Below are 26,511 nucleotides of genomic sequence, written 5' to 3' on the forward strand. Positions count from 1 at the left end.
TTCTAGCTCCCCCTCTCATCTTAACATGTGATATTCTGTCAAGTCTATTGGTCTACATTATGTCTAAAGTGCCCTTGATAGTTGGATCTTGTACCAGCTGGGAAACATAATTATAGTTCGCTATTGACACACATTGGCTTCTCTAAATTTTATCTAGGTGACAACGTATTAAATTGCATAGCTGCTAGGAAGCTGATATTACAAAGATTTTCAGTGCTAAAGAAACCAACAAATATAACAGACTCTCCTTTTTTGGTCAAACAGCATTACAGCCATAGTAAGGAAGTGTATGCAGCTAAGCTCAAGCTTTTGCTTAATCATCTATTTTACCTTTATCTAATGCAATGACAACATTGTTTGCACTCTAGTCATTTTACATTATGTTTTAGGATTTAGGCTAAAAGACTATCAATCAAATTTTTGGCAGGCTTACACAAATAATGCAGACTCACAGCCCACTTTAGTTTAAACAAGGATCCGGTCTCAGGCTTATCTTTACATAAATCTTTCTGAAACACAGATATTACCCAACTGAATACAGTGATGGCACCATGGGGGTTAATGAAGTCAACATGTACAAGGAGAATAAGCAGTTTTGGTCTTGGCAGTACATTTTATCCAGGCCTCCAACTTAACCACTTTCTCAGTTACTTCTGATCCAGAAGCTGAGTGATTTTCATCAATGAAGTAATTAAAATAAAGACAGGTGATCGGCACAGCTGCAAATTCACAGGGATTTGATGGTGTACCATCTTAGGAATCTTGGGTACCAACCCATACAGAATATACAAAGACAATGCCCATGTCCAAAGGTAAAAAGAAAAAGGTGGCACTCACTGGTCCCAATAAAACGTCCTTTTATTTGAATTTACGGTACATTAAAAACAGAGGCAGGCGAGCTCTGAGTGGAAACAGGACAGCCCTTTCGTGCTGGTATGCACTTCTACAGGTCCTCGGTGAAATGGAAGTGACGAGCCTCATATACTAGTATGGAGCCTCCCCACCTCTGACGTCATCCAGGTAGGTGGAGACCTCATTCCACCCAAAAAATTTTAGACAAACAAAATGAACAAATAATTACAATACAATATCCATGACATGTTAAAAAAAAAAACATATTAGCAGTTACAGAAAAACAGACATATTGACCTTGTCATTAAATCCTGATGCACCCTGTGCTCGGGTGCATAGGATTCACCTGGCTTCCCTAAGCAACATTTTGTGGAGGTCCCCTTCTTGCGCAGGTAATTGCAACCTCTCGATCCCGGCAAAACGCAAGACCTCTGGATTACCGGCATGGAATTCCTTTACATGAGAACCCTTTTACCTGACTGTATGGAACTGAAATGTTCTCGGAATCGAACAAAGAGGGGGCGAATGGTTTTAACAATATAGTAAAATCTGCAAGGTCAGAATATGACATATACTACATAACATGTCCAGCACAAAAAGAAATCTCGAACTACGTGTGTAATCCCTCCTATTCGTAATGGTTTGGTGGTAAGATGAATTGGACAGAAAGAATAACGGCCGCAATTATGGTTATCCTCTGGAATGTTATTTCTCAAGCAATTTTTAGATTGTTTTAATCCGATTGTGTACCAATAAATCCTTCAAATTGGTCTTCCTCCTATTGGTAACCAATGGACCCCTTGAAACTATATCAGAAATCCCTTCCTCTTTTTCAAAAAGATGCCAATTTTTATTAATTGCCGTTCTAAATTGTCTATCCACATGGCCATACTCAAAACTGAATATATATTTCTTTTGTTCGATCAGCCTAAGATGGAGGAGAAAGGCCAGATTGGGGATGAGAAGAATTGGCTCTATCCAGTGCTGCATCCAATAACATCCTAGGGTAACCCCTATTCAGAAATCAATCATAAAGATCCAATGACTGTTCCTTGTAACTTCCGGGGTTATTATTAATCCTCTTTAATTTTAAAAATTGGCTGCATGGCAAATATTTTTTGTGTGTAAAGGGTGGGCACTATTAAAATGCAGTAAGGAGTTTGTGGAGAAGGGCTTCTGGAAAACCTCTGTCCTCAAGGTACCTTGATCTACCGTTACCTGCACATCTAAGAACTCCAACCCTAAACCTCCAAATTTGCAAGTGAATCCCATATTCAGGGTGTTCGATGCATTCAGGTATTCAACAAAATTGTGGTATAATTCCCGAGATCTGTCCAACACCATGAATATGTCATTCACAAATCTGAGATACAGCCTGATGTGTTTCAGGAAAGGGGTTCCCCACTGAATAAACATCTCTCTTCAAAAATTGCAAGGAACAGGTTGGCGAATGTACATGCAACGTAGGTATCCACTGCGGTACCGACCCATTGAAGATACCAAGTATCTAAGAATTTGAAAGCATTATGAAATCAATAAATTCCCTACTTTTGTCTGTACTAGATAATACCACCTCGATTGCCTCTACCCCTTCTGTCTGCGGGATTCTGGTATAAAGGCTTTCCACGTTTATTGAGACAAGTGAAAAGTCATCTTGCCAATCAAATTCCCGTAAAGCAACCAGTAATTCGTTGGTATCCTTTATGTAAAAAGGAACTTTTCTCAATAGGGGGTGGAGCAGCCAATCCATGTACTGGGATAGGGGCACAGTGAGTGGCCCTATCCCAGACACAATGGGGCGTCCTGGGGGACGGGACAAGGACTTATGGATTTTCGGTATATGATACCAATGTGGTTTGCGTGGGAATTCCACAATAATTTTGCTGCCTTTTTTCAGTAAAGGATTCCTCTCTCAACCTGTTTTCTAAGGAATGTTCTTAATTCATTTTTATTCTTTTTGGGTGGAATGAGGCCTCCACCTACCTGGATGACTTCAGAGGTGCGGAGGCTCTATACTAGTATATGAGAGGCTCGTCACTTCCCTTCCACCTAGGAAGAAGCGCATACCAGCGCAAAACGGCCGTCGTCCGGTGTTTCCACTCAGAACTCTCCTGCCTCTGTTTTTTAATGTAAATCCAAATAAAAGGACATTTTATTGGGACTGGCGAGTGACACTTTTTTCTTTCTTCCTTTAGACATTTTCATCAATGAGGTTGGTAGGTTAGAGAACTTGCTTATTGTCGGTGTTCAGATCTGAATGGAACAGAAATGTGCACAACATAAGGAAGAGGCCTATACAGAAAGCAAGAAATATCGTACCATACAACAGATATGTAGACTAGACATTCCCACCTTGCTTACAATTTGATTTAAAGTGAGATATAACGTTAGAATCCACAGCCAACTCACCAGCTTTTGCAAGTAAGTAATCCAAAATAACTGCTGGATTAAATTAATAAAAATGTGGAAATTCTATATTGAATCTTTAATAAAATTTCATGTAACTATAAATCTATAAAAATGACTACAACAAAGAAAATGTAATACAAATAATCAATCTTTATTATAGTACTAGCTGAAGAGCCCAGCGTTGCCCGGGCATAGTAACTAACTGTGGTTAGTTAAAACAAATTATAATGATTATCCTCCATCCCATAGTCCCGTGCCTATATACCCATCATACATATCCTCCATCCCATAGTCCCATGCCCATATTCCCATCATGCATATCCTCCATCCCATAGTCTCGTGCCCATATACCCATCACACATCCTCCATCCCATAGTTTGATGCCCATATACCCATTATGACATCATCATTGCCATGGCAACCTATTAGGACATCATCATCAAGGGCAGAGTAACTAACTGTGGTTAGTTATATCAAATTATAATGATTATCCTCCATCCCATAGTCCCGTCCCATATACCCATCATACACATCCTCCATCCCATAGTCCCATCATACACATCCTCCATCCCATAGTCACGTGCCCATACACCCACCATACATATCCTCCATCCCATAGTTCCATGCCCATATACCCATTATGACATCATCTTCGCCATGGCAACCATTCTGACATCATCGTCGCCATGGCAACCATTATGACATAACAGTGACCATTGCAACCTTTTATGACATTGTCGCCATGGCAACCATTATGACATCATCTTTGCCATGGCAACCTTCATGATATCATCATTGTCATGGTAACCATTATGACATCTTTGCCATGGCAACCGTTATGACATCATCGTCGATACACACACATATACACACATACACTCACTTTTAGTCCCGTGTCCATATACCCATCACACATCCTCCATCCCATAGTCCCATGCCCATATTCCTATCATACATATCCTCAATCCCATAGTCCCGTGCCCATATACCCATTATGACATAATCATCGCCATGGCAACCTATTATGACATCATCGTCACGGGCATAGTAACTAACTATGGTTAGTTATAACAAATTATAATGATTATGCTCCATCCCATAGTCCTGTGCCCATATACCCATCATACATATCCTCCATCCCATAGTCCCGTGCCAATATACCCATCATACATGTCCTCCATCCCATAGTCCCATGCCCATATACTCATCACACATCCCCCATCCCAAAGTTCTGTACCCATATACCCATTATGACATCATCTTCGTCATGGCAAACATTCTGACATCATCGTCGCCATGGCAACTTATTATTACCTCATCGTCACTATGGCAACCATTATGACATAACGTCACCATTACAACCTATTATGACATCGTCACCAAGGCAACCATTATGACATCACCGTCACCATTGCATCCTACTATGACATCATCATCACCATGGCAACCATTATGAAATTTTCACCATGGCAACCTTTATATCATCTTTGCCATGGCAACCATTCTGACATCATCATCGCCATGGCAACCATCATGACATCATCGTCGATACACACACTCGTTTTTATATATATATGGATTAGTCATTCCTTTCTTTAATTCTTAATGCATTCAGTAGCCTGATCAGTCATGTAACCAATGACAACAGAACATCTATCAGTCTATGAGTATAAGATTCACTCTCGCCACAGATCCTTCACTCAGTATTTTGTGCATGCCAGGGCATAGTAATTATCAGCAGGCGCTCTCATTGGTCGATGGTCCACTGACATATAAAATACCCTGTGAACTCACATTACGCTTTCTCCCCTTGTGGAAGCGGCAAAACATGTGTCGGTCGTATACCGTGGGGAGTACAATCCATTTTCTTTCCCATACCATCCATTCTGCTAATGAGCTAAGACTAATATCCTCAATAATCTGAACAATCCACTCTTGTCTCCAAGACTTGTGTGCTGCACTACCCAGGACAATTTAATTAATTCCCAATATCCACAGTTTTAAGCCCTTTCTGACCTCTGACGGGATAGTACGTCCGAGGTCAGAACCCCCAGAGCCCGCATCAAAGCTGGGACATCAGCTGTTTTGTACAGCTGACATGTGCCCGCAATAGCGGTGAGTGGAATCGCGATCCACCCACCGTTATTACCTAGTTAAATGCCGCTGTCAAAAGCTGACAGCGGCATTTAACTATCGCTTCCAGCCATCAGGCCGGAAATGAGCGCATCGTTGACCCCCGTCACGTGATCGGGGGTCAGCGATGCGTCGGCATGACAACCAGAGGTCTATTGAAGACCTCTATCATTGTTGATGCCGGATTGCTGTGAGAGCCACCTTGTGGTTGGCGCTCATAGCAATTAAGTAATTCAGCCACATAGGAGCGATCTGAGCATCGCTCCTATGTAGCATAGCCAATCAGGCTAAGTCAGCTTCTTCAGAGGCTATTGAAGCATGGCAAAAGTAAAAAAAAAAAAAGGTTTTAAAATGAAAAAAATAAAAAGAATGTAAAAGTTTAAATCACCCCCCTTTCGCCCTATTCAAAATAAAACAATACAAAAAATTCAAGCCTACACATAGTTGGTGTCGCCGCGTTCAGAATCGCCCAATCTATCAATAAAGAAAGGATTAACCTGATCTCTAAACGGCGTAGCGAGAAAAAAATTAAAAACACCAGAATTACTTTTTCTGGTCGCCGCGACATTGCATTAAAATGCAATAATGGGCGATTAAGGCCATGTGCACACGTTCAGGATTTTTAGCATTTTTTTCGCTATAAAAACGTGATAAAAACGCGAAAAAAACGCTAACATATGCCTCCTATTATTTACAGTGTATTCCGCGTTTTTTGTGCAAATGTTGCGATTTTTTCCACGAAAAAATCGCATCGCGGAAAAAAAAGCAACATGTTCATTAAAAATGCGGAATTGCGGGGATTCTGCACACCTAGGAGTCCATTGATCTGCTTACTTCCCGCACGGGGCTGTGCACACCATGCGGGAAGTAAGCAGATTATGTGCGGTTGGTACCCAGGGTGGAGGAGAGGAGACTCTCCTCCACGGACTGGGCACCATATAATTGGTCAAAAATAAAAGAATTAAAATAAAAAATAGTCCTATACTCACCCTCGATGTCTTCCCGCCTCACCGCTGCATGCTGCCGCTTCGGTTCCTATAGCTGCTGTGCGGTGAAGGACCTGTGATGACGTCACTGTCTTGTGATTGGTCGTGAGCGGTCATGTGACCGCTCACGTGACCGCTCACATGACCGCGACGTCATGGAAGGTCCTGCGCGCACACACCAGCTATAGGAAAAGGAACGGACGCCGCTGATAAGATGTCTGGGTGAGTACAACCATTTTTTTTATTTTTTTTATTTTTTTTAAACATTCTATCTTTTACTATTGATGCTGCATAAGCTGCATCCATAGTAAAAAGTTGGTCACACTTGTCAAACAGTATGTTTAACAAGTGTGACCAACCTGTCAGTCAGTTTTCCAAGCGATGCTACAGATCGCTTGGAAAACTTTAGCATTCTGCAAGCTAATTACGCTTGCAGAATGCTTAAAAAAACGCAAAAAAAACCGGAAAAAAAATGCAAAAAAAAAAAAATGCGGATTTCTTGCAGAAAATTTCCGGTTTTCTTCAGGAAATTTCTGCAAGAAATCCGGACGTGTGCACATACCCTAAAAGTATCTGCACCAAAATGGTATCATTAAAAACGTCAGCTTGGCACGCAAAAAATAAGCCCGCACTCAACCCCAGATCACGAAAAATGGAGACGCTACGGGTATTGGAAAATTGCACAATTTTTTTTTTTTTTTAAGCAAAGTTTGGAGTTTTTTATGGTTGTGTCAGTTGTCAGCAAAACGTGGAAGGGCCCACCAAATCGAGGCTCAAGGGTTTTCCTGACATGTTTTTTGACCACCACCCAGTCTACGGGCTGCAAGGGATGGCCCCCTTCCACATGATCTGGAAGAGAATAGTTAACTCGAGAGTATATGTTATGCTAGGTTCACATTTGCGGTTGATCCACACCTCACACTGCAAGAAGACAGATGAACCCAAGAAAGCCACCAAATACGATACGATACGATACGATACACTTTATTGATCCCGTGGGAAATTATGGTATCACAGCAGCACAACTTACATCATAAGAATCATAAAATGAATTACTTAATTGACATGACAGTGTAGTTGACAGAAGGACATTATACATTAGAATAGGACATACACCGCAGGTAAACTGAAAAGTAGAAGGAATAAAGCAGACATTCACCTTGATGATTTAACCCTAATGTTATTGTTGTACATTCCCATCGCAGTTGGCACAAACGATTTCCTATATTTTTCCTTCTTACACCTCACAAGTATTAGCCGGTTACTGAAGGTGCTCTTCTGTCTCATGAATAGCTCATATAGTGGATGTGCATTATTGTTCATGATTGCCATACACTTTTTCAGAGTTCTTCTCTCCACTACCTCCTCAAGAGAGTCCAGATTGCAGCCCACAGCAGAGCTTGCCTTTTTGATAAGCTTATTCAGCTTATGGGTATGTGCACACGTTCAGGATTTCTTGCAGAAATTTCCTGAAGAAAACCGGAAATTTTCTGCAAGAAATCCGCATTTTTTTTTTTGCGTTTTTTTTCCGTTTTTTTTGCGTTTTTTTAACATTCTGCAAGCGTAATTAGCTTGCAGAATGCTAAAGTTTTCCAAGCGATCTGTAGCATCGCTTGGAAAACTGACTGACAAGTTGGTCACACTTGTCAAACATAGCGTTTGACAAGTGTGACCAACTTGTTACTATAGATGCTGCTTTTGCAGCATCTATAGTAAAAGATAGAACGTTTAAAAATAATAAAAAAAATAAAAAAATGCTTATACTCACCCGCAGACATCAGATCTCCTCACCGGCGTCCATTCCTATAGCTGATGTGTGCGCGCAGGGCCTTCCATGACGTCACGGTCACGTGAGCGGTCTCGACCAATCACAGGACAGTGACGTCATTCGGCAAGGTCCTTCTCCGCACACCAGCTACAGGAACCAGCCAGCGTGCAGCACAGAGGCGGGAACACTGCGCTGGACATCGAGGGTGAGTATAGGACTGTTTTTTATTTTATTTCTTATTTTTTGACCACTTATATGGTGCCCAGTGCGTGGAGGAGAGTTTCCTCTCCTCCACCCTGGGTACCAACCGCACATAATCTGCTTACTTCCCGCATGGTGTGCACAGCCCCGTGCGGGAAGTAAGCAGATCAATGGACCCCTAGGTGTGCGGAATCCCCGCAATTCCGCATTTTTAATGAACATGTTGCTTTTTTTTCCGCTATGCGATTTTTTCGCGGAAAAAATCGCAACATTTGCACAAAAAATGCGGAATACCTTGTAAATAATAGGAGGCATATGTTAGCGTTTTTTTCGCGTTTTTATCACGTTTTTATAGCGAAAAAACGCGAAAAAAACGCTAAAAATCCTGAACGTGTGCACATGGCCTATTAGCATCAGAGGCCCGCACACTATTACCCCAGCATATGATTGCAAAAAAGATGGCACTTGCCACCACAGACTGGTAGAACATTTCTAACATTTTGCTGCACACATTAAAAGACCTCAGTTTCCTTAGGAAATACAGTCTGCTCATCCCCTTCTTGTAGACAGTCTCTGAGTGGCATCTCCAGTCCAGTTTGCTATCCAAATGGACCCCCAAATATTTGTAACTACCCACCTGCTCTACCTCCTGCCCAGCAATAGTGATCGGTAAGCATTCCAACTTAATCCTGCTATAGTTGGCCACCAACTCCTTAGTTTTCTTAACATTTAGTTGTAGATAGTTACCATTGCACCAATCCACGAAATTCGACACCACCAAATGATGTGAATGCACATCCTGTGCCTTTAAATTTTTGTTTTGCAGGATGGGGAGACAGTTACCACTTTCTACTTTAATACCTGCCCTGTAGTTAGTTATAAATTTGACCTGTGTAACATGGTCTCCTGCCCTAGGATGGAGTGGCAGTGCGGTGAGACCTATACACTTGCCAAAAAAGTATGTATGTGTCACTGCCATCAACACTGGCTATGGGTCTGATTGTGAGTCCTGTTCTGGAGTATGGTGGGGAAGACTGGGCCTCCAAACCTTCCATAGTCCAAAAGAAAACAGACAGCAAAGATAGAAGCTTCCTTACTAGAATGACTCTGACACAACCAGAATACGTGTATAAATGTTGTAAAGTAGGGTCCTGTCTAACTTGTAAATCTGGCAACTGTCTTGCCCTATACTTGACGATAGAGAACCCCTCTGTTACGAACACAGGACAATATATGTGATGGGCATAAATATCTGGGGGACACTGACAGATTAGGACACATATCTTAAGGATATCAGGGACCGACCTGTTCTAAATAAAACTAAAGACCTTGCAACCTAATACTTCCACACACTTATTCTTGGTGCCCCTAACCTGTAAGAAACCAGACAAACCCCATTGCTTTCTGCTGCTTAATTCAGCTATTTTCTGTTAAAGAAGGAGAAAATACTACAGCGTGTAATCTGCTCTGACAGTTGTATTTCTCCCCCATAAACCCTAAACATGTAAAGGCAAATGGAGTTAGCTCCTACCCCGGGAAATACACGTGTTTCCAGAGTTTAACAGGCACCAGTGACCTGGAGCATTTAGGTTCCTCGTATTGCAGTACCACCACCACCACCACCAACAACTTGGTATGAGGCTATGCTCTCCTGATATCCAAATAGCCAAGAGACTACCTTATAGACAATGTTAAAACATAACCTTTAATGGTACTCATATAAAAACGTTTTCATGGATAATAAACGTGATAAAGTGCAAACAGTGCTCAAATTTCCAGTGCTCAATAAAAAAATGGTTTTGTCTCACCAAATCAGTCATTTGTCCTTGGCAAGAGCTTACTGATACATGAAGGGGGAGGGGGGAAATGGTTACTATCCTACCCCAGTCGTGCCCCTGTATTGCTCCTGCCCTGACAAGGGCAGTCCCCAAGTCAGGCTAAATAGTTGTACCCACCACAAAACAAGTAAACTTCCCTACGCGTTTCCTCTCCCATAGGGGAGATTCATCAGGGGAAAACAAAAGTATAAAGATTTGTGGGATAATCTGTTTAGAAAAAGTGCCCCTCCATAGGGAGGTGGCTGCTATGTGTCCAATGCACCTAGTTTTGGGTATGGACTATGGTAGGCTCGCTTTAGTATGCTCTCCTGAATCAGACAGTAGCTAGTGCTGACTTGTGGTGGAAGTTTGGAAATGGAGACTAAGGCTACTTTCACACTAATGTGAATGGGGAATGAGAGGAATTGTTGGAATGAAAACATCTTCTCCTGTGGCACATTCTGTCAAAATGGTTGCCTCAATTACATGTGGAAACAGGTTCTTAATCAAGAGTCTTGTTCCATTACACAGCTTTGGTGGATCCAAATTTCTCAATAGCAGAATAGGTGCTCCAGGTTTTAGAAAGAGGTTGTGAGGAGGAAGTCCTTGTGGCTCCAAGGAATCGAGGAACTCAGTTGGATAAAATAATGCTTGAGCAGGGTCTATTACTGTATCCACTGAATTGTAGGTTGTGCACACACCTGGAAGGAGAATTAGAATTTGAAGATTGATCTTGTTGACGCTGTCATTTTTGGGAGCTAGAATAGTCCTTTCACACAGCCAGCCAGAATTTTTCAAGTGGAGTTGAATGTTTGGAAAAACCTTTGCTTTCAACTCCTCAATGGAAGTCACAATGCAACAAAAGTTTCTTGGGAAGGTGATCTGTCCAGTGGTTGAGTTTACTGGTGCCTCGCCATCTCCAATAGTCAACAGCTGGCTCGAAAACAGTCTAGCAGAAACATCGCCTGTCATGTAGATCCTCATGCTTGTGTTCAGTGACATTTTCTTTACTTTTCTCCAAAGGTATGATGCTTTGAGAAAGGCATTGAGTTCGTCTGCAGGGGTTGATCTTGGAATAACAGGTAGTGTTTGGCAGAAGTCACCTGCCAAAACAACTACTCCTCCCATGATTTGTTGCTACGCAGGTCTTGCAGCGGTCTGTCCACTGCTTCCAGAGCCCTTTTGTGTGACATGGTGCATTCATACCAAATGATGGCACTGCATTTTTGAAGCAATTTGGCCAGTCCTGATCCCTTGGCAATATTACACACGGGGCTGTCACTATGAGACAGGTTAAGTGGTAGTTTGAATGTCGAATGTGCTGTCCTGCCACCTTTTAAAAGCGTAGCTGCAATTCCAGTAGATGCCACTGCAAGTGCAATGTTTTTTTGTTGTCGAAATTTTGCCAGGAGCAAGTTGATTACAAATGTCTTTCCTGTTCCACCTGGAGCATCAAGGAAGACAATCCCACCTTTGTTGGTTTCACTGAAACTTAAAATGTAGTTATAGGCGTCCCTTTGATCTGGTACCAATATTGGCTCGTTCTGAGACACAAATGCTGTCAGTTCATCAATATTGTAGTTTGTTTCTATGAAAATCTCCCTACACATTTGGATGCCTTCAGGATTTCTTATTGGAGCAGGCAAACCAAGCAACTGTAAGGCTTTTCCTGACATTGCTATGTACTGATCTTCAAGGAGCATTAAAGTTTAATTGAACATTTCCTCAGTGAAGTTGATGAGTTGCTGAGGATTTTCCCTTCTAATCTGCATGAGGATGTCCTCACTGAGATCAGTTTTGTACTTTGTCCAAATCTCAAGAGGATTTGAAATGCTACAGGTTGTTACAATAATAGCAAAGAGGTGTCTTAGTCGCTTTGGGGTTTGTGTGGCTGCTGCTTCACTGAGGGTCATGTCCCAGTGTCCATCATTTTCCAGAAGTCCTTTTCTTTGGCAAGCTTCCCTGAATGTTTCACTCACATGGCCTCCGACGGTCTTCAGGTCAGAAAATGATGTAGGGCCTTTGACAACATGAAGTAACATGCGCAGGTAGAAGCACTCTGCATTTGACGGATGAACAGTGTAGACGCGACCAAGAGTATCAGTTGCTTTCACCCCTGGATAGCCTTCAATATCAAGCCCCCGTTTCCTCTGTTCCAGTGTTTTTCTGGAGGCATTCCAAGTGTAGTACTTTGGTAAATCACAGTAGAGAATTGTTTTTGCAAAAGGGTCTTGTTGACACAGCTCAAAAAATGCCACGAGGGTGGTTTTAGGTGGTGTTAGGAGCTGCTGCAATTTTGCTGGGTTAAAGTAAATTCTCTGTCCATTTTCCAAGTGCACACTCAGATGCACAACTGGCAACTGGTGGGTAGCGCTCATGAATGGAGAATCCTAGTATTTTCCAAACAGCTTCATTGCTGCTTATGTACCTGCCCATCTGGAATGCCTGCACTTCATCAATAATAGGTCCATTTTTTGGAGTTCAAAAACTGCTTGATCACTTCCTTTGTGGACATATTTGCAGATATACTTGATTGATTTCACAGAGTGGCAAGATTCTACATTTATGTGGGCCTGAAAGATTTTTGAGAGCAAAGGGTTGTAAGGCACTACCCACCTGTTGTCAATTTCTATCTCTTGGAGTGATGATCCAACACGCATTTTGAGCTTTGCTGTGATACCACCAATCCCCTGGCTTTCTTCTTCGGTAGGCTGGATATCCATCTTGTCCTGTTTGTGTTTCTTGGACCAGGGATCGTAGGTAATGCTTTGAACACCTGTCACCAATCATACAGGGAGAATTTTTGTTGAGACTCCCACACGGACCAGAGATCTTTTTTTTTGTGATGGTGTCAAACAGCAATGGGTCAATCTGAAGGTCTGGCAATTCGGCACTGATGATATTGTCCATTTCGGTAGGCTGTATTTTTTGCTTCAGCCAGATCAAGATGTGGGCGTGAGGAAGGCCTCTTTTTTGCCATTCAACTGAATACATCCAGCACTGCGTCTCACCATAAATATGTGATTTTGTGATGAGATTAGTCATTTTTAAAAGTTTCTGTTTGAAAACCCTAGGGATTCATTGTTTCTTGGCCTGGCAACAGGTGCCCTCCAATTTCCTCCCAGGCAGGATTGCAAGTAAATGTGATGAAAAGATCTGGACGGCCATACTTTCTCACATAAGTCATTGCATCCTGGGTGTATTCATGCATGCGTCGTGGGCTTCCAGTGACAGTTGATGGAAGAATAACCATTTTCCCCAACTCTTTTGGATCAGCATCATTTGCAACAGCATCTCTAAGGTGAATATATTCCTCTGCCCTGAGCTTCTTTTGATTTAGTCGGATATATAAAAGATGGTCACTCTCAATCTTTGCATACATGTCAACAATAAATTGGTGGAAGAGGTGTTTGCATTTCAAGATGTGATTTTCCTCTGCAAATCTTGTCATGATCCTATATGCATAGAAGTCCATGGCAGAAACTTTTTTTCCTGAAGGGTCGTCTGTTGTAGGATCTGTCTGAGGTATTCCAAAGTGATAGCCATCCTGTCCCTGCCAAAAGATGATTGGATATTGCAGTGCATCATAGTACCTGTGAGTTTCTGCTACTCGTTGCAAACTATTGTTCCTTTTCTGAAGCACAATGTCACGGCTTTGAACTTCATTACCTACAATCAAGATGGCTACCTCATCAAATGTGGGTGCATTGAAACGTCGCTGATGTTCACCTTGTGGTGTTTTGTCAGCTTGAATGACAATCTTGTAATTGTCATTTGGCATGCATTCAAGTGCAGTCTTGAAAAGCTGAACATATGGATTGTTGGAGTGAAGGAACTGCTGCAAAATAGTGACAATATCAAGGTGTTAGGAATTAAAGAGCATCTCCACTGAGCCTCTGCTTCTGCATTTCCCATGAAGAAGAGTTGAAGAAATTGAAGTTCTTCTCCTTGTAATGGAAGCAGTGAGCCAATTGAGTGGTAAACCTGTCCTTGAACTTTAAATGCCGGCATAAATCCTGTTGTAAACATTTCTTTTGTTGCACCAAATGATGTAATTTGGAAGCAGGAGTTGTACTTCCTGATGTTGTCCTAGAAATGCTTTGATATTGTACTGGTACCTGTCATCAGAGACTTTAGGGGATCTGGTGGTGACAGGAGAAGTGGAAGTTTTATCTTGCCATTTGCACAGCATAAACCTGGTGGTTCATCTTCCATTTCAGGGCACTGCAGTACATGCAGACCACATCCATTTTTCCTATCTGAACTTTAGGATTATCCTGATAGTTTATGTCTGACTGGTTTCAAAAGGCAGCATGTTTCAAATCTCCAACCATTTCCTGTGCCCTGGTGGAATAAATATCAATTCTCTTAGTGGCAAGTCGGCCTTCTCTCTGCTGAGATTACTCATTGGCCCTTGAGGAAGCAGCTCTTCCCTTATCTGCAAGCCTTGCTTCCCTCTCCTCAGAAAGTTCATTGGCCCTTGAGGAAGCAGCTCTTGTTCTCTTGTCTGCAAGCCTCGCTTCCCTCTCCTCAGAAAGTTCATTGGCCCTTGAGGAAGCAGCTCTTGTTCTCTTGTCTGCAAACCTTGCTTCCCTCTCCTCAGAAAGTTCATTGGCCCTTGAGGAAGCAGCTCTTGTTTTCATGTCTGCAAGCCTCACTTCCCTCTCCTCAGAAAGTTAATTGGCTCTTGAGGAAGCAACTCTTGTTTTCATGTTGGCAAGCCTCGCTTCCCTCTCCTCAGAAAGGTCATTGGCTCTTGAGAAAAGAGCTCGTTTTCATGTCTGCAAGCCTCGCTTCCCTCTCCTCAGAAAGTTCATTGACCCTTGAGGAAGCAGCTCTTGTTCTCTTGTCTGCAAGCCTCGCTTCACTCTGCTCAGAAAGTTCATTGGCTCTTGAAGCAGCTGCCGTTCTCATGTGTGTCAGCCTTGTTTCTCGGTCTTCACATTTTTCAATGGCCTGTAATGCAGCTTTTCTTTTCGCATCTGCTGACATTCATGCCATGGAATTCCTTTTCTTATGAGGCATTATTGTGGTAAGAATAGACTGTAACTGGCAGTTTCTATATCCTCTCACATACAGGTAATGTGACTGACATCAGCCTTTCCACCAACACACCCTATCTGAAATGCTATTACCTCACACAAGTTTTGTTATACTGAGAATGTTCTTTGTTGCCTATATTAACCAATCAGAGCTCAGATTAATTAACATTAGCAAAATAGAAGCTGAGCTGTGATTGGTTGCTATTGGCAGCCTGATAAATCCCCAGGCAACAGGAAGCCCTCCCCCCTGGCAGTATATATTAGCTCACACATACACATAATAGACAGGTCATGTGACTGACAGCTGCCTTATTTCCTATATGGTACATTTGTTGCTCTTGTAGTTTGTCTGCTTATTAATCAGATTTTTATTTTTGAAGGATAATACCAGACTTGTGTGTTTTAGGGCGAGTTTCATGTGTCAAGTTGTGTATGTTGAGTTGCGTGTGGCGACATGCATGTAGCGACTTTTGTGAGATGAGTTTTGTGTGGCGACATGCGTGTAGCAACTTTTTGTGTGTCGAGTTGCATGTGACAGGTTAGTGTAGCAAATTGTGTGCAACTTTTGTACATGGCGAGTTTTGCACGTGGCGAGTTTTATGTGTGGTGCGTTTTGAGTATGTGCAAGTTTTGTGTGAGGCAACTTTTGCATGTGTTGCAATATTTGTGCATGTGGCAATTTTTCCGCGTGTGCAAGTTTTACGTGTGGCGAGTTTTCCATGAGGTAAGTTTTGCACGTGTGGCGAGTTTTGCGTGAGCAAAGTTTTGCATGTGGCGAGTTTTGCGCGTGGCAAATTTTGCACGTGGCGAGTTTTGAGTGGCGACTTTTGTGTTTTGACTTTTATGTGGCGAGGTTGGTGTATGTGTTGTAAAATGTGTGCTGAAGGTGGTATGTGTGTTCAAGCACGTGGTAGTGTGTTCATATCCCCGTATGTGGTGAGTATCCCATGTCGGGGCCCCACCTTAGCAACTGTACGGTATATACTCTTTGGCGCCATTGCGCTCATTCTTTAAGTCCCCCTTGTTCACATCTGGCAGCTGTCAATTTGCCTCCAACACTTTTCCTTTCACTTTTTCCCCATTATGTAGATAGGGGCAAAATTGTTTCGTGAATTGGAACGTGCAGGGTTAAAATTTCGCCTCACAACATAGCCTATGACGCTCTCGGGGTCCAGACGTGTGACTGTGCAAAATTTTGTGGCTGTAGCTGCAACGATGCTGATGCCAATCCCGGACATACACACATACACTGTTCCAAATTATTATGCAAATGGCATTTTTCTTGGATTTTCCTAAATGGTCAGTGCAAATGACAGTCAGTCTAATAAAAGTCATCACCCGTTAGAGTATACATCGAATTTTATTAAAGAAACCGCCCAATGATAACAGTATAATCTCCAAAATGAATAAAAACTCAAAATGCACTCTTCCAAATTATTAGGCACAGTAGTATTTCTAAACATTTGATATGTTTTAAAGAACTGAAAATGCTCATTTGTGGAGTTTGCAGCATTAGGAGGTCACATTCACTGAACAAAAAAGCTATTTAACTCCAAAACATCCTAACAGGCCAAGTTACATGTTAACATAGGACCCTTCTTTGATATCACCTTCAAAATTCTTGCATCCATTGAACTTGTGAGTTTATGGAGAGTTTCTGCTTGTATTTCTTTGCATGAAGTCAGAATAGCCTCCCAGAGCTGCTGTTTTGATGTGAACTGCCTCCCACCCTCATAGATCTTTTGTTTGATGATACTCCAAAGGTTCTATATAGGGTTGAGGTCAGGGGAAGATGGTGGCCACACCATGAGTTTATCTCCTTTTATGCCCATAGCAGCCAATTACTCAGAGGTATTCATTGTCATGCATGAAGATGATTTTGCTTCTGAAGGCACGTTTCGGCTTTTTAGACCATGGAAGAAAGTTGTCAGTCAGAAACTCTATTTACTTTGCTGAAGTCATTTTCACACCTTCAGGAACCTTAAAGGGCCCTACCAGCTGGTTCCCCATGATTCCAGCCCAAAACATGACTCCTCCACCTCCTTGCTGACGTCGCAGCCTTGTTGGGACATGGTGGCCATTCACCAACCATCCACTACTCCATCCATCTGGACCGTCCAGGGTTGCTTGACACTCATCAGTAAACAAGACTGTTTGAAAATTAGTCTTCATGTATGTCTGGGCCCACTGCAACCGTTTGTGCTTGTTAACACTATTTAGGAGTGTCCGAATAGTAGGTTTATGCATCACAGCAAGCCTTTGAAGGATCCTACACCTTGAGGTTTGAGGGACTCCAGACGCACCAGCAGCTTCAAATAACTGTTTGCTGCTTTGTAATGGTATTTTGGCAGCTGCTCTCTTAATCCAATGAATTTGTCTGGCAGAAAACTTCCTCATTATGCCTTTATTTGCATGAACTCTGTCTGTGCTCTGTTTCAGTCACAAATCTCATCAGAGTATGATGATCACTCTTAAGTTTTCGTGAAATATCTAATTTTTTCATACGTTGTCCAAGGCATTGCACTATTTAATGCTTTTCAGCAGCAGAGAGATCCTTTTTATTTCCCATATTGCTTGAAACCTGTGACCTGCATAATTATGTGGAACATCATTTTTGAGTAGTTTTCCGTTAATTAGAATCACCTGGAAAACTAATTATCACATGTGTTTAAGATTGATTTCAGTGATTCATTGAGCCCTGAGACACAATACCATCCACGAGTTTATTTGAAAAACAAAACAATTAAATCTTTATGACACTTAAATCCAATTTGCATAATAATTTGGAACACAGTGTACATACATACACACACACATTCAGCTTTATATATTAGATATACAGATTGGGTGAGTAGTTCAATGCAGTATGTCCTGTAGATTTTTTCATAGGAATTTAGGAAAGTTATGAAATGTTATAAAAATATATCTGTTTTGTTCCTGATCTAAGGATCTAGGCTTTTAGTTTAATCTGTACATGCTCAGTAATGAGTCTAGTGCTGTGCAGTCAGAGTTGTGGAGTCAAAATCAGGGAAACTGAGGAGTAGGAGGTTTGGCTTACCGACTCCAGAGCCCTGTGAAAGATATTGCATCAAGTTCCAGACTTTGTTTCACCAGTGGGCCTCCTATGTAGAATATGGCAGTCAGTTCCATCGCACAACAACCCTTGGCTCAATGGTTGGGCTGCCCACTCCACTGCTGCCCTCCAGGACGAGATCATGCTAGAGCAACTTATGGAGAAGATGGCCCTAGAGATTCGAGAGTGGGCAGCCAACCAGAAGCCGAACACTCCAGAGCAAGCAACCCAACTTGCCGAAGAGTTTTAAATTGACCACGCTAAAGATCCGATATGCCCACCGATCCCAGGAGACCCTCAACCAAGGATTCGAACCGCCACCAGTCATTCGTGCAGAACTACACCACAACCCAGCAGAAACCACACCAAGACAAAGGTTTAAAAGTAGGACCCATGATTTTCCCAACCCACGGCGCTATTATAAATGTGGACGCCTTGGACAAATGGCCAAAGACTGTCTCCAAGACGGGGGCACCATGGCTGGAGCCCGTCCGCAGGTCTAGCCGGTCAACATCTGCTAAGATGAGCCATCAAGGTCTAAGGGATGCTACCCCCTAGATACACCATCAACGGAAGAAGTGATATACCCTGGCCTCACTATATGGCAGACTGACCACCCTACACAAGCCAACCTCCATTGCCACATCCAGCTGGTCAAGGTCATTGATATCCAGGCCCAGGGACCTCGGGACACTGGGTCTTCCATCACCCTGGTGAGTCCAGATACTGTCCCCCCAGAAAATTTACCAGGACAAGTGGCTATCTCCCTGGCTGGGGGTCAGCGCTCTGGGGATTGGCACATTTACTTGGACAACTTACCGACCAATGTACGGGTGTAGCTGGAGGAGTTGTTCCATCAGTAAGAGCGGATCCGCACCATCAAGCTGAAGAATTGCGGGGGAAGCGGTGTCACACTGTTCACCTTCATCATCTTCCAGGACTCGCAGGATGCGGAGAATGCAGTGTTTGGACTCAATGGATAAGAGTTTGGTTCTCCTCGGTTACAAGTGGAGTTTCCAAGGTCAAACCGGGGATCAGGAGGAGGATATGGAGGACCCCGTGGAACAGACCCCTGTCCCAGCAAACTGAATACAGAGTTCTGATCTCAAGGCTTCCCCCTTTGGGGAGTTGGCAGGATCTGAAAGTTCATATGAGAGAAGTTTGAGATGTCTGCTATACTGATATACACAAGCATGCAATGGGGATCGTGGAGTTTATTTGCAAGGAAGACATGGAATATGCTTTGAGGAAACTGGATGATAGAAAGCTTTGTTCTCATGAAGGTAAAACCTCTTACATTCATGTCTTTGCCGAAAGAAATGCAGATGGACTGACCCAACAAGTAGAGGATGATCGTAAGGCTATCACATCTGTCAGCCCTGTCAACAGCGACCAACCACAGGATCAAGCAGGGGCTAATTAAGAAGGGGGAGCAATGTGACAACACAGCGTTTATTAATTAATTTTGTCACAAGTATTGTTTGTTCAGTAGGTCAAGGGACATTAGCTATTGTTCATATGAGCCTGTATGTTGATTCTTGTTGTATGGTAATCGGTGGAATACCTGCTGATTAGGTATTGTATCAGCCCCCTGTGGTTTACTAGTCTACAAACCTTGTAGGACAAAAATGCAACTTAACTGAACAATGGATGTTTGTTCATTTGTTACATGCTTGTATGCTTGTTGATTACATAACACAACTTAGAGGACAAATATGCAGGTTAACTGAACAATAGAACAATGAGGGATTACCTCCACCCACTTTCACCCAATCCAGTGGAAGAATGCCCTGAATGAACTGTGGGTATGAAAGGGGTCTGTTTTCCTCTCCAGAGAGACTTTACAAGACAGCAGCCAAGGAACCATGCATGACTACAACTGGTGGAATACAGATCTGCTCCACTGCCCAACACTGAACCCACAAAGATGTATGAAAACTCAGGATTGGATAATCAGGTCTTCAGGCTACATACCTCACTGTAGTTGGTGGTCAGCTACCTAAAGACTGCCGCTACCTCCTCTCTATTGATGCCAGATGAAATCTAGGTGCTACTGGTTGGGGTAGTTGGCCCTGGATGCACTGAAGTCACAGACTTTGTAATCCCCGGTGAGCCAGCAGAAGAGTGAGACGCTGTCAATTGCGCCATCTTGTGTACTTTTTGGGACTATACTATATGATATTAACTGTTGGTAACCCAATAAAGCATTACGCAGTGTGCTACCCTCACCCTGTGTAGTGTGAGTAGTATTCTGCCCAATAGGAAAGAGTGCGGGCAGTCAGTGAGATGAGCCCTGGCCCGTGCAGTCTTTCTAAAGACAGCCAGGCCAGCGGACAATAGCACCCACTGACCCTTATGGTACACAAGTATTTCGGTATGTGCACACGTTGCAGATTCCCTGCGGGTTTTCTGTGGATTTTGTGCAGATTTTGTGCGGATATCACCTGCGTTTTTACACCTGCGGATTCCTATAATGGAATAGGTTAAAAATGCTGCAGAATCCGCACAAAGAATTGACATGCTGCGGAAAATAAACCTCTGCATTTCTGCGCAGAATTTACCGCAGCATGTGCACTGCGGATTTGGTTTTCCATAGGTTTACATGGTATACCGCATGGTACACCGCATGGAAAACTGCTGCGGATCCGCACGAGGAAATCCGCAACGTGTGCACATACCCTTATTGGTCTCCCACATCATGTTGGGTTTCACTTGCATCACTCTACATTTATTAATGTGTTTTTGTTTTCTTTTTTAATTATATTCCCTCTTTCCCATATATACATATCTAAAGAGAGTTTCAAAGAAACTTTAATCATAAAACCTAAATATTTGATTAAACCTAAATATATGATCATCCCACCAGACATGAAAATATGCATCTCTGTGGATTTTAAAATGACAGGGATTATCCAGACTTTTCTCTTGTATATAACTTGAGTTGAAGGAGTAATAAGGACCTGTTCCCACTGGTAGCCCAAGATCTACATCCTGTTTAAACCTATTGAAAAACACTACAATTTTTAGTCATCTCTTCTGGCAGCAATGCAAGTAAGGCTAGATAAAAGTGGTTGTTGGGGATTGAGATATTGATGAGCTATCCTTTAGGTCATCAATATCAAATTGGTATTTGCCTGCCAACCAATCTTTGTACGCAGCGCAATAGTTGCTCTCTTGTGCTGCAACTCAGACCACATTCACATCAATGAGCTGATTCTGGGGGTACCAAATGTCAATCCCCCACTGATATGATATTGATGACCTATTTAAGAATAGCTCATCAATTTTGCAGATTTGGACAATGCCCTTCAAATCCTTGAAGGTAGTAAAAGGCCTAGTGTTGGGCTTAACAGAAGAGCTTAGACTCCCAAGAAGCAATGCAGCCAAATGCAAATTAGTAATCACAGCAGCATGTCTTGAAGGGTAAAATATGTTCTACTACAAATGAAGTACTATTTTTATTCTAAATCTAAGCATGCGCCGCCCCCGACCAGGCGGCCATTTTCCCAGAGGCCATCGCCACAACATGGCAGCAACGGGGCCTCCGGACTTTGACTAAATGCCGGCGGAGCCCCCCACGTTACACAGAGAGCCGCTGCCACTGCCCCTGTCCATTCATAATGACCATGGACAAGATAAAGATCACCAATTCACATCAGGACAACAAGATCCAAGGTACTTTCAGCTGCATCACATCTAATGTGGTTTACCTAATTATTTGTACTAAATGTCCAACTGGTGGTCTGTATGTAGGGGAGACAGGGCAAAAACCGAGAGCAAGGATGAACTTTCATCGCCACACAATAAGAGAAAAAAGAATAGCTGTATCTGTGGCAAAACATTTTTGTCTCCCTGATCATAGCACCATGGACATGAGATTACTTGTATTAACCCCTTCATGACCCGGCCTATTTTGACCTTAATGACCTGGCCATTTTTTGCAATTCTGATCAGTGTCCCTTTATGAGGTAATATAACCCAGGAACGCTTCAACGGATCCTAGCGATTCTGAGATTTTTTTTGTGACATATTAGGCTTCATGTTAGTGGTAAATTTAGGTCGATAATTTTTGCGTTTATTTGTGAAAAAAATGGAAATTTGGCGAAAATTTTTAAAATTTTAAAATTTTTAATTTTTACTGTTAAACCAGAAAGTTATATGACACAAAATAGTTAATAAATAACATTTCCCACATGTCTACTTTACATCAGCACAATTTTGGAAAAAAACATTTTTTTTTTGCTAGGAAGTTATAAGGGTTAAGATTTGAACAGCGATTTCTCATTTTTACAACAAAATTTACAAAACCATTTTTTTTTGTAGGGACCACCTCACATTTGAAGTCAGCTTGAGGGGTCTATATGGCTGAAAAATACCCAAAAGTGACAACATTCTAAAAACTGCACCCCTCAAGGTGCTCAAAACCACATTCAAGAAGTTTATTAACCCTTCAGGTGTTTCACAGCAGCAGAAGCAACATGGAAGGAAAAAATGAACATTTAACTATTTAGTCACAAAAATTATATCTTTTAGCAACAATTTTTTTTATTTTCCCAAGGGTAAAAGGACAAACTAGACCCCGAAATTTGTTGTACAATTTGTCCTGAGTACGCCAATACCCCATATGTGGGGGGATCCACAGCTTGGGTGAACAGCAAAGCTCGGAAGGGAAGGAGCGTAATTTGACTTTTCAATGAAAAATTTCTGTTAGCCTCAATTTTTTCATTTTCACATGGGCAACAGGATAAAATTGATCCTAAAATTTGTTGGGCAATTTCTCCTGAGTACACAGATACCTCACATGTGGGGTAAACCACTGTTTGGGCACACGACAAGGCTCGGAAGGGAAAGAACGCTATTTGACTTTTTGAATGAAAAATTAGTTCTAATCGTTAGCGGACACCATATTGCGTTTGGAGAGCCCCTGTGTGCCTAAACATTGGAGTTCTCCCACAAGTGACCCCATTTTGGAAACTAGACCTCCCAAGGAACTTATCTAGATATGCGGTGAGCACTTTGAACCCCTAAGTGCTTCACAGAAGTTTATAACGCAGAGCCGTGAAAATTAAAAATAATTTTTCTTTCCGCAAAAAATTATTTTTTAGCCCACAATTTTTTATTTTCTCAAGGGTAACAGGAGAAATTGGACCCCAAAAGTTGTTGTCCAGTTGTTGCACTGTGTTTTTCCTGCGGATTTACTGCGGATAATTCAGTGTTTTTTGTGCAGATTTCACCTGCGGATTCCTACTGAGGAAAAGGTGTAAAACGCTGCGGAATCCGCACAAAGAATTGACATGCTGCGGAAAATACAATGCAGCGTTCCGCGCTGTATTTTCCGCACCATGGGCACAGTGGATTTGGTTTTCCATAGGTTTACATGGTACTGTAAACGTGATGGAAAACTGCTACGAATCCGCAGCGGCCAATCCACTATGGATCCACAGCCAAATCCACACCATGTGCACATAGCCTAATTCTAACCCTAACCCTAATTGCAACCCTAATCCTAATTGTAACCTTAAACCTAGTTCTCACCCTAATTGCAACCCTAACCCTAATTGCAACCCTAACCCTAGTTGAAAAATGGAAATAAATATATTTTCTTTATTTCATTATTTTCCCTACCTATGGGGGTGATAAAGGGGGGGGGGGGTTATTTACTATTTTTATCACTGTGATAGAACCTATCACAGTGATCAAAATGTACCTGGAATGAATCTGCCGGCCAGCAGATTCGGCCGGAGCACTGCGCATGCGCCCGCCATTTTGGAAGATGGCGGCGCCCATGGAGAAGACTGACGGACAGCGGGAGGGACACCAGGACTCGGTAGGTACGCGGGGCATGAGATTGGACCGCGGGGGGAGCGAAGGGGAGAGGAGGGCAGCGGAGGACAGGACGGAGGGGAGGAAAGACTGATGGCGGTGGCAGATCACCGTCGTCAGTCGGTGGCGGGGCCAGATCGGGGTCTCCAGCCGTGGCCAATGATATTGCAGCATCGGCCATGGCAGGATTGTAATATTTTGCCAATTTCCATTGGTGAAATATTACGATTGCTCTGATTGACTTTCACTTTCAACAGTCAATCAGAGCTATCGTAGCCACGGGGGGGGGGGGCAAAGCCACCCCCCTGGGCTCAAGTACAACTCCTCCTGTTCCTGCATGGCGGGTGAAATTTCAATTAACCCTTTCACCCAACCTGCAGGAGCGCGATCCGACCATGACGCATATGCTGTGTCACAGGTCGGATTGGCACAGGTTTTCATGACGCATACACTGCGTCACAGGTCGGGAAGAGGTTCAAGGGTCATTTCGAATGTCAGAGAGACAGAAGAGTTTGGGAATATAAACTGATGACGACCTTTGACACACTCAGTGCAGGAATGAATGTGTCGCATGGATTTATGTCTTTTTACATCAATTAAGGAATTTGCTCCTCAGACTTTGTGGGGGCATCACAACACAGAACCAGACCCCAATCATAGGACAATAAAACATTCACACTCCTTATCTATGAACTGTCCCAACATTTATGTACACAACTGTTTATCATTCTCACATAATGGTAGTTCTGCTTTACGTCACCTGCCTTATCTATGGCATTATTTCTGGGCTGTATTATGCATAAATATGTGATTCTTCAGAATTTGTATTAGTCTATGCCTGATGAAGGGACCTGAGTAGTCTCGAAAGCTTGCAATTTGTTACCATCTTTTCAGTTAGCCATTAAAAGGTATCAACCACTGAGGACTCTCAATTCTAAATATTTTTCTATCTACTGGTTAACACGGTACCAAGATATATATCTGACTTTCATTTGCTCATTTTCATACATCTTTTATTTATTATTACTTTTGTCAGATTCAAGTTATTTCTGTGACCATTGTGGGTTTTTCTGTCATTAAACGAGGGGTACCAACAATTTTGACCACGTGTGTATGCATAATTTTTTAAGAGCAAAATTTAATTTATTTAATATGTCTCAGTTATGTCTGGCATATGATAGCCTTAGTACAATAAAGTCCAAAACAAAAATGCAAATAACGTGAAAACATTTTTGACAACAGATTTTCTAACAGGGCATTAAATAGCTAACAACATATAAATGTCTAGCAGAACAGACATTTCAGCAGTCAGAAAAGAACTGATGAAATCCCTTTTAGCAATTCAGGGGTTTCTTACAAGCCAAGAATAGAAAAGAAAACTACAATTAAAATTCTTTTCTATCATATATGTTTACAGGAAATGTGCATTTTAACTTGGTCTTTGATGGTTAGACTGCCTGCAATCAAACAATGATCCTGAAAGGGCATACTCACTTATGGCAAAAGTAAACCAAATATTTAAAGGATTATCTAGAGACACAACAACATTTCAAAATAAAACTCCTTTGTGGTAACGGTTGGGCACTATTACAAGATGTGAATGACAGAGATGAAGCTAGTTCACAATGGGAAAGAAGAGCATATTAATTTACTGCATGTGATTACCGAAAGCCTTTTGTAAGATCAAGTGATATTACTGGACAAAAAACTAGCTTAGATTAACATAATAGCCCTCCTCGGATACATCACTGCAGTGAATACTGCACTTCCCTTTACTTTTGTGCCTCTACAAGTAAAACTAGTTTATCTTTTATACTAAGCATATAGCCAACAACAAAATTATCATGGACTTTGCTGAATGTCAAAACCTTGAAAATCTCATTGCTGCTTTAAATCAGTTTTCAAACAGCTACAAATTAATACATCATTAAAGGGGTTGTCCAGAATTGGGACAAAAGTCTGTAGTCACTTTCCAGGGTATGTGCTCACTCGGTCACGGTTCTCTGATATTGCCGATGCGAGTGTATGGTCAAGTGACCACATAATTAAATTCACATACCTGTAGTCATGTACAGAATAGATGTGTTAGGCTTCTCTCAATTTACTTTTATGGAGCGGACCAAACACATTTCTTTAGCACATGACCGCAAGTACGCAAATCTAATGTATGTAGTTAAGTAACGGAACCACCATCTCACACCGGCAATATAAATTAAAGGGTTAATAGTTTATTTTTATCAGTTAATGAAAAAGTCACCAAAAAAATTCTAAATCAAATCAACATTTGATGTGACCACCTTTTGTCTTCAAATCCGCATCAATTCCTCCAGTCTAGGTAATGTCATCCCAGGCAGACTTGATGAAGTTGATATCAGGGCTCTCTGATGGCATTGCATGATGGATAAGT

General features: G+C 42.1%; 1 protein-coding gene and 1 pseudogene across 1 annotated transcript in view; one reads left to right on the forward strand and one right to left on the reverse strand.

Annotated features, from left to right (window-relative positions):
- Nucleotides 1–26,511, reverse strand: part of GALK2 (galactokinase 2) — a 477,779-nt gene that overhangs the window by 286,487 nt on the left and 164,781 nt on the right. The window lies entirely within an intron of this gene.
- Nucleotides 18,555–19,704, forward strand: LOC143773411 (serine/arginine-rich splicing factor 9 pseudogene; annotated as a pseudogene).

Source organism: Ranitomeya variabilis, chromosome 5 (genome assembly GCF_051348905.1).
Source record: "Ranitomeya variabilis isolate aRanVar5 chromosome 5, aRanVar5.hap1, whole genome shotgun sequence".
Lineage (NCBI taxonomy): Eukaryota > Metazoa > Chordata > Amphibia > Anura > Dendrobatidae > Ranitomeya > Ranitomeya variabilis.